The sequence below is a fragment of the Drosophila nasuta genome, chromosome 3 (genome assembly GCF_023558535.2).
Source record: "Drosophila nasuta strain 15112-1781.00 chromosome 3, ASM2355853v1, whole genome shotgun sequence".
Lineage (NCBI taxonomy): Eukaryota > Metazoa > Arthropoda > Insecta > Diptera > Drosophilidae > Drosophila > Drosophila nasuta.
The window spans coordinates 43529190-43545268 of record NC_083457.1 but is presented as its reverse complement, the minus strand read 5'-3'; the positions used below and the strand labels follow the sequence as shown (position 1 = coordinate 43545268).

Here is a 16079-nt window from a genome sequence, read left to right as displayed (position 1 = left end):
CTGTTGCATTTTTTATGCCATTTCTTATTTCATTTGGGTTTGTTTTTTTTTCTTTATTTTTATGCTGCCTGCAAAATGTTGTTTGGCAACGAACCCTCCACACAACCTCATTCACATTCCCATTCACATCAACATTCGCATTCGCATCGCACATCTCACATTCGCACACAAGTTTATCATATTGTCTTCTTAGTAATGGTTTTGCTTCACTTTTATTTTCTCCGACTCTTCGGCACATGTTCTTATTCTTATTCTTCTTCTTATTTTTGGTTAATGTCTAGTTCGCATTGTTTGCTTCCTTCATACTCTTCAATAAGGCATGAGGCAATTTATGAAAATAAGAAAAGGTATGAAAACAAAACATTGCAGATGATGCAGAAAAAGCAGCATAAAAAATCTTCTTTATTTTAAAAGTATACACATACATTTTAAATAACATAAATTATAAATCACAATAAAAATTTCATTTTCAGCTGTGCAAATATTTTTTTTTTTTTTTTTTGTATCTTTTCATTGATAAAAGAATAAAAATTAACAAACAAGGAAATGTTGAGGTTTATTAAGCTTTTTGATATTCCGAATACAAATATGAATGAATGAATGACTATTAAAATATGCAAAAGCATTAAAAATTGAAGTTGATTTACTGCGTTTGAAACAAAACTGCAGTTCTTGATATCCGGGTCAAGATCTAAAGAATTTTATCTACACTTAAAATATAGAATTTCACTTCTAGGCATTCTCCAAATAATCTCAATAAAATTTTGAAGCACCACAATTCTAAGTTTGATTGCAAAATCAAAGTACTTCAAACTAATGTGCAAAGTTTTGTAGTATTTCCCAGAGTATTGCTGCTTCGCTTTTTTGTTCTTTTTTTTTTTTTATTATTATTTTTCGCATGTGGCATTTTTTGTGATATCCTAAGTTGAAGCAAAATTGCCGGCAAATGTTTTCAGTATTCGTTAGTTGTTGTTGTTGTTTGGTTTGGTTGGTTGGTTGGTTGATTCGGCGAATGCCTTCAGCATTTGTGCAGGGCTTTATTTTCCTGTTGGCCGAAAATAACAGAAACCAACAACAAAGTTGTTGCAGAAATACACACAAAAAAAGAGGAAAGAAAACAAAATATAAAACACACACAAATGTATTTTTAGTGTGCTGCTAAATATCTAAATATATGCGCGATGGGACGAGCACCTGAACGAGGAGCCTGGCAAGAAATGTGCCGTCTACTTTTTTATTTATGAGCCCACCAAACGACGACGACGACGACGACGACGCGTTCGCCATTTGGCTATGGCCCGAATCTTTGCCGCAGCCACACTTGACGAATATCACAGCGGGAAGAGGATAAAGGAGGAGAAGGAGGCTGTGGCTGATGGCGATGCTGTTACTGTTGCTGTTGGCTGAAGGTCATTGCGAGTTTTGGAGTTGCCGCTGCTCATCTCTCCCCTCCTCCCCCACACGCCAGTTAAATCGATTTTAACGATTTTTATTTTTGCTACCTGCCTGCCTTTGGGCCACACACACTCTCACTCTCACTCTCCCTTTGGACTTATGAATATGGAATGCACTTGCATGGCCAGTCAACAATAACAACTACAACGACTTAAATGTGCTTTTGATTGACAAAATTGTGGCAAGGACACATAGGCACATTTTGTGTAGCCAGCGACATTAATTGATGAGCCAAGGATTTGAGCATAAAGCGAGATGAAGCCCCCTTCCCCTTCCCCTTCCCCTTCCCTTCCTCCCCTTCTCCTCTTCCCCATCCCTCAATGGCACTTCATTTCAACTGTGTTGTGTCATCTTTTGTAGCGCTTCAGTTGCACCCCAACTGACAGCTCATTAATAAACGGATTTTAGCCTATAGAACCTACCAACCGAGAGAAGGGGCACTAACTACTGCTAGCCAAGGCTATAAGCACCTCTTCCCCACCTTCCCGCTTGTGCCCGCTCATCATCATGTGCGCTTGCCTTTTGTTGACGAGCTAATCTAGTACATAAATCTACTGTTTTATTAACTCCACGAAAGGCGATCAAACAGCACACAAAAAGCACAAAAACCTTCAGTCCGTCTGTCCGTCTGTCCATTCCTGTGTTCGTTCGCTCGTTGGTAATAGGAGAAAGAGGCGTTACACGCCATCGGGGGGCGTGGCCGTCAAGTGGTCGGTCACACAAAAACCGAAAAAGGGAAGCACAGTTCGCACTTTTAATTAGAGTGTGTTTGATACTCTCGAACCTTTTGGGGCTGAGAAAATGGCAACTTGCCAAGCTGCCCCAAATCTATATCTGTAGTTGAACATTTTTCGAGGTTCAAGTCATTATTTTTTCACTATATGTAAATTTAACAAAAACAATACTTAACATATTTTATTCAATTACATTGATGAAATATTTAAAGTATTTATATTCTTTGATCAGTTTTTTATTAGAATTAGATCAGAAAAAACAAAACATATTTTAAAATAGTTTCAAAAAACTTAATAGTTTTGGCAATGAAAAGCAAACATAATTTAAATCTTATAAACACTTGCTCAGAAATGGAAATTTTATGAGCCTAGAAACTAAATAAATTGGCCAATTTCGAAGGCACGTGTTGTATTTTTTTTTTTAGCACATTTAAATAACACTGTTCGCAGATTAGTTTCATAATTATCTTTTTGGCGTTAGTTTTGTTTACCAAACTAGTATTTGTTATTTTTAAGTTTTTTGTGAGTTCTTTACATAACTTTTGTGTTAATAAATCCGCCAGACGGTTTCATATTCAACTTGGGTGAAATTTAAAAGTGTCTTTTTGCATAAATTTAGCGTTAATTTGAATGAGAATTCGAGCTGCAATTGATTGACACTAACCTTTAAAGTTTCCAATTCAATTCGGTTGCTTTTAAATTGGTCGAATCAACAGAAAACAATTTCCAATCAGAGTCAACGGAAAACAGTTGGTTTTTGTTTTAATCTTTTTTCTTTATTTTTTTGGCACAAACACAATTAACAATTTTCGATTTCTAAATTCACCGGCAAATTGACAACTGGCGAAACGAAGCCGAAAACCACCGACAATTCTCGAATTTTTGTCGAGCACACGGTAAATATTGAAACTTGATATTTACTTGAGGGGGGGTGACCGACAAAAAGTCCACAGATTTAGCCAATTAGCGTTGACTGGCCGCAGAAATTAGCGAATTAGCCAACACACACTGAAAGACACCGACAATGGCCTAAAGATAGCGCCCGGCTTGAAAGAAGGTGTCGCTAAAAATTTCACCTGCAATTGTGAAATGCACTTGCCATACGATTTGTTAGTAGAAGAATATGTCGTTTTTTAACGGCTCTTTTGAGATTCCGTTTCTTAATTCAATAGGCTCGTTGGCCGCGCGCACGTTCGGCCTCAGCGACAGTAAAATTGCGACTGTTCCAAGCACACGAAAAAACGCAAACGCAAAGCCAACAGAAGCAGCCAGAGCAAAACTTCGCTATGCCGCCGCCTAGATACTCTAACCTGGCAGAACGTTGCACACTACAGGCAAAGAGAACAGCATTTTACACTAACTTAAAACAACTTTAAATTATGTTTATTTAATAAGAATCAAGTTTGGTTTAATTCAAGCATTTAATAAATGTTCACGTCATACGTCAAGTTCAACATCATTTGTGACGTAATTGCCATACCCGAAGAGAAGGTGTATAAAAGGCAAAAGCTGAGCGAAGGCGGCCGGCTCCAATGTCGACTACGTCAGCAGCGACTGTTGATGCTGTGCTCTCTCACTCTCTGCTTCTTTCGCTCGTTGGCACTCTCTCTATGTGTCTCTCTCATTTTCGGTGTGTCTTTTTGCGCTCTCTCGCGTGCTCAATGTGTGTGGGTTTGTTTTTTGGCTTGAAATTCGCCGGCTCCATATCGTTATCAACATGTTGCAGCTTTCCTTATGCTTTTGGCGCGCGCTTTCAAACAAAGTTGCAAGCGCTCCATAACGTAAGGGCAACAAATCCAATTTATTCTACATTTTCCCTGCTGTCGTTGTTTTGCGATTTCTTTAGTGTTATTTTAATTGGAGGCTGGGACGTTGTGATATATAATTTATAGTTGAGTTTATTTTTTTTAGGTGCGTCTGTTGCTTATTTATAAACACATTAAAATTTATAGTTGCCGACCCATTTGTGGCAGATTTTTGTTATTTTTTTTCTTTTTGCATGAGATCAGCATCATCAACTAATTTATGGGACATCAGAGAGTACGTTGTCGTCGTTGTCGTTCCACATTTAATTTATGCTTAAGCCAGCAAACAAATACTACATATTGAATTTGCTTGTTTGTCGGGGACACAAACAGAAATGTTGCCAGCAACTTTCACTGTCACCCCTCCGCGAAAATGTTGCAAAGCAACAATGTTGCCCAACATAACAAGAGATCGTATTTTGGTTAATTCTGGCGATTGTGATTAGTCAGTTGTAAGAAATGGTGCTAATAAAATCCGCCAGCTCAATTTGTATTCATAGAATTCGACCAAGTAAATAAATGATGCAATGCCGTGAGCCATTCGTTATACTTTATTTATAAACATTAACGTATACGCCGCGTTGTCAGTCAGTTTTCCAATGACAACATTTTGTACAAATAATCTCAACTTGATCGTACAAAATTCTTATCTCGCGTGTCTCTTCAGTGTGAAGTCATTCATTGCATTTCATTTGCAGTTCTCAACTGAATGTGTTGTTTATTTAATCTCTGATGTTTTTCATTATTTCGTTTTCTATTTTTTTGTCAAACTTTTGTATCAAGTTTGTGTGCAACTAATTGCCGCACTTGTAAAGTTCCTAGCTCAATAATGTAAACAAAAGCTTTGACAACTTTGGCAACTTGTTGCTGAGCTCGCAAACTTGTTTTTAGTGTGACGTGATAAAGTGCAGACAGAACAGGCCTCCAAAACAACAATAACACAGAGAAATGCAGCGGAAACAGTTTGTTCAGCAAGTCGCACTACAATTGCTCTAACAAGTTTTTAATGAATGAATCGAAATGTAATTAAACTGGTGGAAAATTTGAATTATCCACAAACTTTAAAGAAATACTTCTTATAAAATATTTTATTTCCATAAAAGATTAAATTTTACTTACTTAAATTGTTAAATTTAAAATGAAATGTTTGTGCCCAAGTCATATTCTATAAAATTCTTCAAATTAAATTATTTATTAACTAAAATTCTTTAAAAATACATTATATCTAAAAAAATTTATATGTACGTATTACATCAAAATACAAAATTTATTTTCTTTGTGATACATATTTCAAATGCATTCGATATTTAATAAAAATTTTCATATTCATGAAATTCAAAACTGAAATATAATTTTCCCTAAAATGTAAATCATTTATTCCAATTAAATCTTACCATATTAACATTCCTCAAAGTGAGGCAAGAAAACAATTTCATTGCCTTTTCTCGTCTGACCCATTTAATGTTATTGACAGCGACATTGAAGAGTCTGGCAGACGGAGAGACAGAACGGATAAGTGGCAGACTGGACAAATTGTTGCGATTGTTTATGTCATCTGCGATGATAAGCAAAGAGGCAGCAAAATGATGGCAACAATGTTGCTTACACACACAATAAAAGTGTAGCTGGAAATCATAAATGAATTTATGATGCCAAATATAAACAAAGGAAATGGTGCAAAATAGTCCAACTGATTCGTTTGCTTGTTCGTTCGTTGGCTATTTTTGTTGCCACACATGTAGCTGAAACTAAACAAGAAAAATGCTTTAATAGAACAAATTAAAATGGGCAAATGAATTAGATTATTTTATGAAACAGTTGATGGGCAGGGTGCATACAGGGTGCTCGAGCATTCGATGTATGAATAACAAATGCTAAAAATAAATATGACAACAATAAAACAACATCGAGACATCGAACCGACGTCGACGTCATCGTAATGGAAATGAGTTGAACTAGAAGCAAAGTAAAAACCGGTGGCCAGATGACGACAAGTGGTCAATCTAACAACAACAGCAACACAAACATCCACCAGTTGCTGCCGCCCCGAAAAATGCGGCCCGGAAGAAGGAGAGGGTATTAATGATACAACACCATCTGGAGGCGTGGGCGGCATCGACATTGAACCAATGATGATGATGATGGCGCCAACTTTTGCATAAACAACAGCATTACACACAGTTTGACTAGCTATGTATATAGCTCCACAGCTCTCCATTACATTTGAGCAGCATGAAAACAAGTAAGAAAGCTAAAATCGAGTGTGCTCGACTACGAAATACCAGCTACCAATTCTAAAAAAAATTAAAACATTATTATCGTTAAAGGTATTTTACTGAAAATATTCTAAAATATATAATAAAACAATTTGATGGCGTTATTATCATTAAAAAAATAGTACCTTAAAAACATACTTAAATATACCAAAAGATAAATTGAATGAATTGGTATACTTCTGGATTCGAAATATACCATAAAGAAGATGATATAAAAAACTATCAACCAAAACCATTATTAAATCATATACTGATGAAATACTAAATAAAATAATATATTTGGTATAACGGCATACTTATGTATTCAAAATATACCATAAGTAACACGATTGTTAACCAAAGCCATTATTAAGTAATATATTGAACAAATACCGAAATGTATATTTGGTATAGCGGTATAGAGAACACAATTTACCAAATTGTCAACCAAAGCAATTATTGAGTGATATACCGAAAAAATACTAAAATACATATTTGGTATATCGGCGTTCATTCAAAATATATCAAGAAGAACGAAATAAATGAATTGTCAAGAAAATAAATTCTTTTCTGGAATACCTTTAAATAATTGATAGGATCACAAAATTTCAGGAATCATAAGGACTATTATGTAGTCTTTGTGTCTACCACAAATGGAGACTCTAGTTTTTCATCCTTTCGTGTTCCATACATTTTCCATTAGCACAAAATTTGTATACCCTCCTACCCTATGGTTACCGAGTATAATGACCCACACCCCACAGTGAAATACAGCAAGCTGAAACAAATTACAATTTGATAGTTTCTCAGATACTATGCCGAGGTCAGCATTAGGTCTCTCGATGGCATTGATTTGTCCCCCTTCCACTCCTTCTTCCACTCCCACTCTCCAGTTATAGCCCTTAGATTCTGTCTGTCCAATTAATGTCTCGCATTGCGATGCTTTAACAGATTCGTGAATGGCTGCTCTTGAACCTTGCGCAACGTGTGTCGTGTGCTTCTTGTTCTGGGCTAATTTATTACAATTTAAAGATTTTGTGGAGCCCACACGTTTGGACCATTCATCAAGAAGAGCGATGTCAAGACGAAAAAGGAAGCCAAAAAGTATGCCGTACATTTCTTTCTCTTTGTTTTCTCTTTATGGTCATGTGATTAAGTCGAAGAAATAGAAATTCCTTTGAGCTAATTTTGTGAATTCTTACAAAATATTTCACTTTTGATTCACTTTTTAAATGTGAGTGAGCAATGCACAAATGGTTATGCTTAACAATTTTCAACAATTGTTTCGTCCAGATGTGCCAAAAGTTTTCCATTTTTTCGCACATACCAAAAGCTGTATACTTTTCTCGATATGCTTCAGTAAGATTCTTAAGGCATAGACGAGTATGTACAATAGAATATCCCCCAATGCCAGCTCCAACCCCACCACCCTCTTGCAATTGGGTCAAATTAAGCGCTAAATAGTTGTACACAAGAAGAATAGATGAAAAACTAACATAAATTGAAATGCCTGCCATATAAATAAACAAGCGTTTTCTATGCACGCTGGCATAGAATTTAATGGGATACGCAAACTTGCACTTGCTGCCAGACTACAGACACTACACGATTACTGCTGACGAATACATCTCGTAGTCCGAGAGTTTGTATATATATAGTATACCCCATCCACCCACCTCCACCTCCACCCACTCAACTAGGCAGCAGGCAGCAGACACCACCCACAACCACTGGACAGCGGACGCAGGCCACGAGCCAAAAGTCAGCACACACACACTCAAACACACAACATCTAAAATAACGAGACGCATTGCTACGATCTCGAAACTGGCAAAAATTTGTATTGTGCATGTTCATGTTTAATTTCGAGAGAATGCGTGCCAAACATAAAAATGCAAAATACATCCAATATGAACAACTTATGTAGCACATTTTGCACAAATTTCTGGAACGAAATTATTGGTACACATTTCGCAACTGAAGGTCAACAGCAAATCTCACAGGGATTATAAATCACTTTTAGTATTTGAGTATTTCAAATTGTAAATACTGAAGTTAAATAGTATTCTTTAAAAGATCTTGGGGATAAATAACACTCTGATATTTCACATTTAAGATACTGTAGTTAAAAAACATTATTATAAAAGATCTTGGTGATAAATTCTAAGCTTAAGAGTTGTCAAAGGTCCAAGGTCCACTTGGAAATTAAACAAAATAAACACAAAGAGGTTAATATACATAAATATAAATAAATCGTACATGTGTGCATATTAAATAATATTAAAACTTCAAATTTACTTAGTAATTATAAAACATATCTGTATTAATTTCACTTAGGAATAAATATTGAACCAAATAATAAAAGTAAAACCAAATATATTTAAATATACAAATAAATGAAAATAATTCGATTGATAATTCATTGCTTAAATTTTCATCTTTTAGTTATCATTCTTTTCTTTCTTAGAATTATACTAAAATATAAGTATAGATTTTATCAGTTTTCACTTTCATGTTTTTCAAAAATGTTTCAATTTAGGTAAACTAATGATTTCTTAGATTGAGAACAATGTTTTCCTCATTAGAATTTTTGACAGCAGATTGAATTCGAAATTGATTGCTTTTTCTTCCTGTGTAGTGTGAATCACTGCAACAACCCACACCGCACAATAAATGCAAATGGGCAATAAAAGATGACACACAGGGATGATTAATACCGTTAGCCCCGGTTTGTGAGTGTGCACAATGTGTTTCCAATTATGCACCAAAAAAACACAAACCTGAAACCAATATTGTTCATTATATTGTTCATTAAAATCGCCGCCGTCTGTGCACATTTCATCATAATAAACAAGAATTTCAATAATATTTGATAAGAGTTTTTCGAATATTTATTATTTTTTTTTTCTCGATCCAAGAAGTTGTACTGTAATTTCCACAAGCAAAGCCAAAGCAAGTTGCACTTTGCAGTTGCAGTTGCTGTGATCAATGAGCAGCGAGCAAATGCCACTTAATTGGTTTTCGTTGTTGTGCACCGATTGGCGCTAATTGAAGGCAACTTGTTGAGCCACTAACTGGCCAGTTAGCAAAAAGACAGTCAACACTTGATACTCGACACTCGACAGATTGAAGATTGAAATTATTGAAAAGACTACGAAATGCCAACGGCTCGGCGGCAGTAAACAAAGTTTTATCAATGGCAGCAGCAACTTGTTGTACTCGCGAGTGGCGCCTTCAAGGCCAGACTTAAGACTGAGACAGAGAGATAGTAAGTGAAAGAGACAGAGAGAGAGAAAGAGAGAGGCCAGGGGGAAGCCTTGTTGTCTGCTTCTATCAGTGGATAACGCTGCACTAATTGATTTTCATTTCAGTTGTGGCATTCACTACTTTTGCCCGTGGCTAAACAAAAATTGTTGCATCAGTTGTTGCTAACAAATTGCCGAAAATAACGAAAAATTAAAACTATTTTATTAATTGCCCCAAATTTTTTCGGATAGAATGAAGACATTAGTTTCAATTGTCACTTAACACAGAGTTCAAGTTCAATTAGACAGTTTCATTAGGCAAAGATTATCAAAATTGACTCAAAACTGATAAATGGCTGACTGAATGTGAAATGAATGTGAAAATATATAAAAGGGGAATAATACAAATTTAATTAAAATTTTTATTGTTATTGTTTTAAAGAGCTTAATTAGAACAAAACAACGACACATTAAATAAAAGCTTAGGTGGTAAGGAACGAAAAAATAATTGATTTTTTAAATAAAATTTGGTCACTATAGAGTTAACAACAAGAAATTCGATGAGACATTTTTAAATTTCATCAATTTTATTTAATTAGACTAAATATCAATCATTATCAATCAAAATTTATATCCAGATTTAAAATTTTATTTTATTTAATTTAGGTTATTTATTTATGTTTTAGAAAAAATTATTGAATTTTGTGTATACGCATTTTAAATATATGTATGTAGAATCGTTAAAGCCCCAAATAAATTAAACACCAAAATTAACAATTAAATTAAAAAATTAAATTACGATTAAAATACAATTTTATATAATTGTCTTAGATGCACAAAAATTAAAATAATACTGTTTTAAATAAAAGTATTTTTTTTATCAATTAAACTATAATTCCTTACGCAAATCAATTTATGTTGAAATTAAATGAACTAATTTAATTTCATTAATGCCAATCAAAAACACTTAGGAAGAATTGTTTGCGTATTCCCTTTAAATCAAACTACTGTATTGATGCAATTTAAATTCTTGACGGAATAACGGCAAAATCTGTTAAGGCGCTCCGCCAGAACTAGACCAAGTGCAAGCAATAAATGAAGGGAGAAGAAAAAAGACCAAAGAAAAAGGGAAACTGAGGCACATTCGCACATTCTGAAAATGCAGCTAACCACATAAATAAACAATGAATAATTCTTGCAGTAGAGCATGTGACAAGAGTGCTCGAGAATGCAGATTGTCTAATGTAATTCAGTTAAGAGTTTGTCACCATGAATGACAAAGCCGTCAATGGAACTCAATTGCCTCTCCCCCTCTGAAAACTTGATTTCCATACGCGTATGAATCACATTCTATAAAGTATTCGCTGAAGTTTATTCAAGTGACTAACAAACTGCAAATAGAATATTGTTTATGGAAAAGCGCGTACAAAAATAATTTTTGACACACTTATCGACAGACGAGATGAGGCGAGATGAGATGATGAGCGAAATTAAAGTGGAAATATGCCAATCAAATTAAAAGGCTCATCAATTATTAATGCACTTTGCTAAAATTTTGCATATTTAAATCATTTTGCTTTCGTTTATTTGGCCAATTAATCAAATGTTTTGTTAATTGGCAAGTGGTGAGTGTCGAGTGCCGTCTGCTCGACTCTCGAGTGGTGAAAGAGATAAACAAGTCAACAAATTGGCAGCAAACCGGGCAATATCACGTATACGCCACATTGAACACACGCACGTCTTTCGGCGAGTGAAATTTAATTTGTCAATCGAATTGCGAAAATGGGCAAAATTAGTTGCACCTCACACAAAATAATTGCGTTTTGCTGTTTGCGCGGCTTAAAAATTATGCAAAACGCATAAAAGATGCAAACGAAGTCGAAGTCGACGCCGCATTGCCACGAACCGTGTCAATGACACAATGTCCAAAAAGACACCAATAACCAGAGACGAGCAACAGCAACAGCAACAACGGTGACAACAACTACAAATACCACAATCACTATCAACAGCAGCAACAACAATGTTGTCAGAGCTGCAAAGCAATTGTGACCAATGCGAAACCACAAAAGCGCCCAGTATCATCCTCTCTCTTTCCCTTTGCAACACCCCTCCTCCCTCCCCAGTCCTTTATCCAACACTTTGTGGTGCCTGGCAAACCACAATGCCATTGCCATTTGCCTTAATGACTTGCCAATTCTTATGCATATTTAATTTTATGCTTATGCTCATGTTTGCTTTATGGAAATCGGAGATTTTGCCCAAAAATGAAAATGAAAATTTCATGTAAGAGGCAATACCACGTCGATAATCGGACAGTGGTGCAAGGCATCGCAAGCAACAAGTATTCAATTTCATTGATTTAAATTGTGAGGTGATAGAAAATATGAAGAAAATTAAAAGTAATTATACTATTTCAGTAAATTTAAAATGTAAATACTGATAACTGCAATTAATGAAAAAGAAAGATATTTTTTAAATGTAATTTGAAATTACAAAAATAAAATGTTGTAAAAGTATAGAATATTAAATGCATATTTAAAAAAAAAGGAAACCAAAAAAGCGATTTAAATATAAAAAGCTGTATAAGAAAATATTAGATGAATATTCTGAAACTCGAAGCCAAGAGTACACTTTTAAATATAAACAAGTGTAATGCAGAAAACATTAGATAAATATTTTAAAAAAGGAAACCAAACATTTTTTTTCATTACATTGTCTTCAAGATATTGAGTTGAATGCAATGATAAGAAGAGATAGTATTATAACAATATTTTAAAAAAGAAACCTAAATTCTGATATAACTTTAAATACAAAAAAAAAAAAATCAATAAAATATGAAGTTCAATAAATAGATACAAAACAAGAAAATATATTTATATATATATATATATATATATATATATATATATATATATATATATATATATATATATATATATATATATAATTTAATGATCTACAATTAAAGAAAACTCTAAATTTATTTGTACTTTTTAGACAATACTTAAGATATTTATTTCGCAATTGTATAAAAAACTTAAGCTCTTGATACAAAAATATTATAAAAATATTTAAATAGATGGTATCAATAACCTAGTTTAACTTATAACAAATTTTTAAGATATTTATTTCTATTTTATATTCATAAAAATTCTGAAGTTTTTATATGCTTTCTCCCACTGTGCTTAATTGTTATATATGTGCTACTTGGACATGTGTAACACACTTTTTTACTTTTTTTGTGTGTGCACTTTGGACTTTGGACTTTGGTGGCGAATATGCAAATATTGGTAAGGTTGAAATGTGAGAAAAGCATTTCGTGCAGCCAGAAATGGCATCATGAAGCAAATGAAGCGTGGAAGAGAGAAAAAGAGAAGGAGAGAGAGCGAGGTAAAGAGAGTCCAATAAAAAGCGTATAAAATACATATAACAAAGTTCAATTGTATCAATTTGGGCAAACCGCGCGCGATGGGAAAATAAATTAAAAGTGAAGAAACCGCAGAAATTTGGTGAGGGGAAGGATGGGGAGGGAAGTGGCAGGCGGATGGACTGACTGCCGGACAACTCAATGGGCAAATAGGCGAACAGTTGTGGCCAGCTTGTAGAACTCATCAATCATAGCCATCAATCAGACGTGTGGAAAAAAAAAGTGAAACACGGAACTTTGAAGTTGACGGCGGACGCTCATAAAATGCAAAACGGGAAGTGAAAGGGGGGACAGAGAGAGAGAGAGAGCGGAGGAAGAGAAAGAGCCACAGCAATTTTGTGGTCCATTTCAATTACGCGAAGAGTCAGAGACATGGCAAAGAAACTCGTTCAAAAATACCGTGTGTGTGGTTGTCAGACGAGATGTATGTGGGAACTTTTGGATTGTGTTTTGTTTGTAGAAATGAAAATTTGTGCGATAATAATTTAAACAAGAAGCGCTTTTGTTTGTTCAATCTACCGCAAAAGATAAATTGGCAAATCCTTTACGCTCGCTCTCTCCTCTTATTAATTAACAGAACAAATGAAACTATTTTGGCCACAAATTGCGATGATCTCAGAACTATTTTCATATGAGTGAAAAGCAACTCACTGATGTCACTGCCACTTTAAGCCAAATGGGCTAAACAATTAATAAGTGCAGCGTTAATCGAGCAAAAAAACGAAAACGAAAACAATATTCAACAACAAACAGCAATCAATTTTCACATTCTTCTTGGGAAGTGGCCCACTGCCAAATAGAATGCAATAAAAACGGAACTGAATCACTCTACAAATAAATTCGGGTAGAAAATAAACTACTCGATTTTGCGATCACTTCAAAGCAAATCAAACTCAAGAATATTATTATTATTATTATTCGTATGCAATATCTTTATCGTTTCTAATTCGTTATGAGGTGCTTAAAAGATTAATTTATTTGCAGTACGAATATTTATTGAGTCGTTCAGATGAATCTTTTATTATTATTATCAGAAATGCAATACGAGTATTCTATTTTTGTAATTCTTTATGAGGTGCTTTAAAAAAATCTCTTATTATTATTATTATTAGTAGAAGTATGCAATATTATATTATTAATTCGTTATGGGGTGCATTGTATCTGTATTAGTAGTAATTGTACTGTATCTTTCAGTCTCAATTGTACAAATGTACCACTCTATAAATATACCAAATATAGCTCTTGGTATATTTAACTAGTTTTGAGGTATATTAATTTAGTATATGTTAAGAAACACACTGCACTGTTTTGCTTTTATTTAAAATGAGTCGAGCACATTTGACTGTAGCTTTCATGCTAGTTATTATTATTACGAGTATTATGCAATTTTATGTTTCTAATTCGCTAAAATTTGTTTAATTTATTTGAAGTGCAATTAATATTAAATTGTTCACATAAATCCGTTGTTATTATAATTAATACTCGTTTGCAATATTCCATTTCTAATTCGTTATAGAGGTGCTTAAAAAATTGTTCAATTAATTTGCAGTGCGATTAGAATTAAGTTGTTCAGATGAATCTCTTATGTGACTGACATATTAATCACTAATGAAACGATCATATCACTTCAACTGCTTGCGATAATTGTCGAGGCAACCCATTTGCATTCTGGGCCAGAGACCCGCTGAGACCGATTTCCCCCCCCGCACGCACCTCTCGAGAGGCGCCCAAGTGGCACGCCCCCATTTTTGTCGTCTGTGCGCTGTCTGTTACCTCATTAATTAAACTATTCAATGAATACACAAGCGAGTGTCTGTCTCTGTGTACTTTGGCAAGCGTGCAATTATGTACTCACATCTCACATCTACTCGCGTACTTTGGCTATTTTTAAATAAGTTTGCGGTGAAAGGTCTTTGGCAGTGTCACAGCCCACAAAAAACAAAATACAAAGTGCGAAACGCCGATGAAAACAAAACAAAGAAGTGTGAAGGGGGTAGAGCAAGAGAGAAGATCAATAAATAAATCACGAGACTTGCACTTTTAAATGTTGTTGTTGTAATAATAGTTTTGTCCATAACTTAATAAAGTTAAAGATTTTCATTCTTCTAAGTTTTGCCAGTCGTATAGTTTTTGTTTGTTTTTTGTTGTATTAAGTAATTGTGAACTTAGACTAAATATTTTTATAAGAATTCAATTTTTAAAATCTTGAAAATGTTATATTCATAGACAAATTTAAAATCAATTGCACATTAAAAAACATAATTTAAGAACTCAATAAATTCCATTACATTGTTGTACATGAACTACTTTACTATTAAAACATTTTTGACTATGGCCAAAAGGTTTTATATAGCATTCTCATTACTATTAAAATTGTGTATTCATACTTTAATTTAAGGAACTCGTAAACAAGTTTAGGTGTAAATGTTCTTTTTCACAAGTTATGTTTTTATTATTTATACAATTAATTTCCAGTTCCACAATCCATTTAATAGTCCATTTAATAAATTATATTTTTTAATTTGTCTGATGTATGTATTTATAGTAGAATTTTTTTTAGTATTAAATTTACATACAGTATATCTATTTTCATTTCTAGCTCCTTTAACAAATAATCGTTAATTCAATAATAATAATATATAATATTAAAAAATGTGAATAAAAACCTTTTTTTCTTTGCTTTTTTTAAAATTCAATTTTAAAATTTATTGGCAATCGAAAAAAAAATGAATGCTAAAACATTTTTGACAGAGGATTAAATATTTTTATATAGCATTTGCATTTCACTAATCCACAATTTATTAAATGCTGTTCGACGTTGTCTAAAATTAAATTTTTGCAGTGCCGTAATTCCTTGTGATAAATTAAGCAAATTTTTCTTAAATGTAAATTTTCTATACAGACATCAAGTATACGCTCAATTTATATGAAACAAATGCCACAAGTAGTTTTGGTAAATTTAAATAGACTCGTCGTTGACAAATGCTTGAAGTTGAAATGTCTTTATTTTTCGCAACATTGCTGAAAAGTGATTAGCACATGCCCAAGATGATGATGATCATTATCAGCATGTGTCAAGAGATATGCATAAATGTATGTATTGTGTGCTGCTTGGCAATTTCACACGTATTTCAGTCGATGTCAAGCGTTAAATA

At 33.7% G+C, this 16079-nt stretch overlaps 1 protein-coding gene across 2 annotated transcripts in view; it reads right to left on the bottom strand.

Annotated features, from left to right (window-relative positions):
* Window positions 1–3402, bottom strand: part of LOC132791642 (trichohyalin) — a 69070-nt gene extending 65668 nt beyond the window's left edge. For both annotated transcript variants that reach the window (XM_060800653.1, XM_060800654.1), the window contains exon 1: window positions 2854–3402. The gene's annotated coding sequence lies outside the window, so the exon portion shown is untranslated. The remainder of the gene's footprint in view (window positions 1–2853) is intronic.
* Window positions 3403–16079: the final 12677 nt, after the last annotated feature.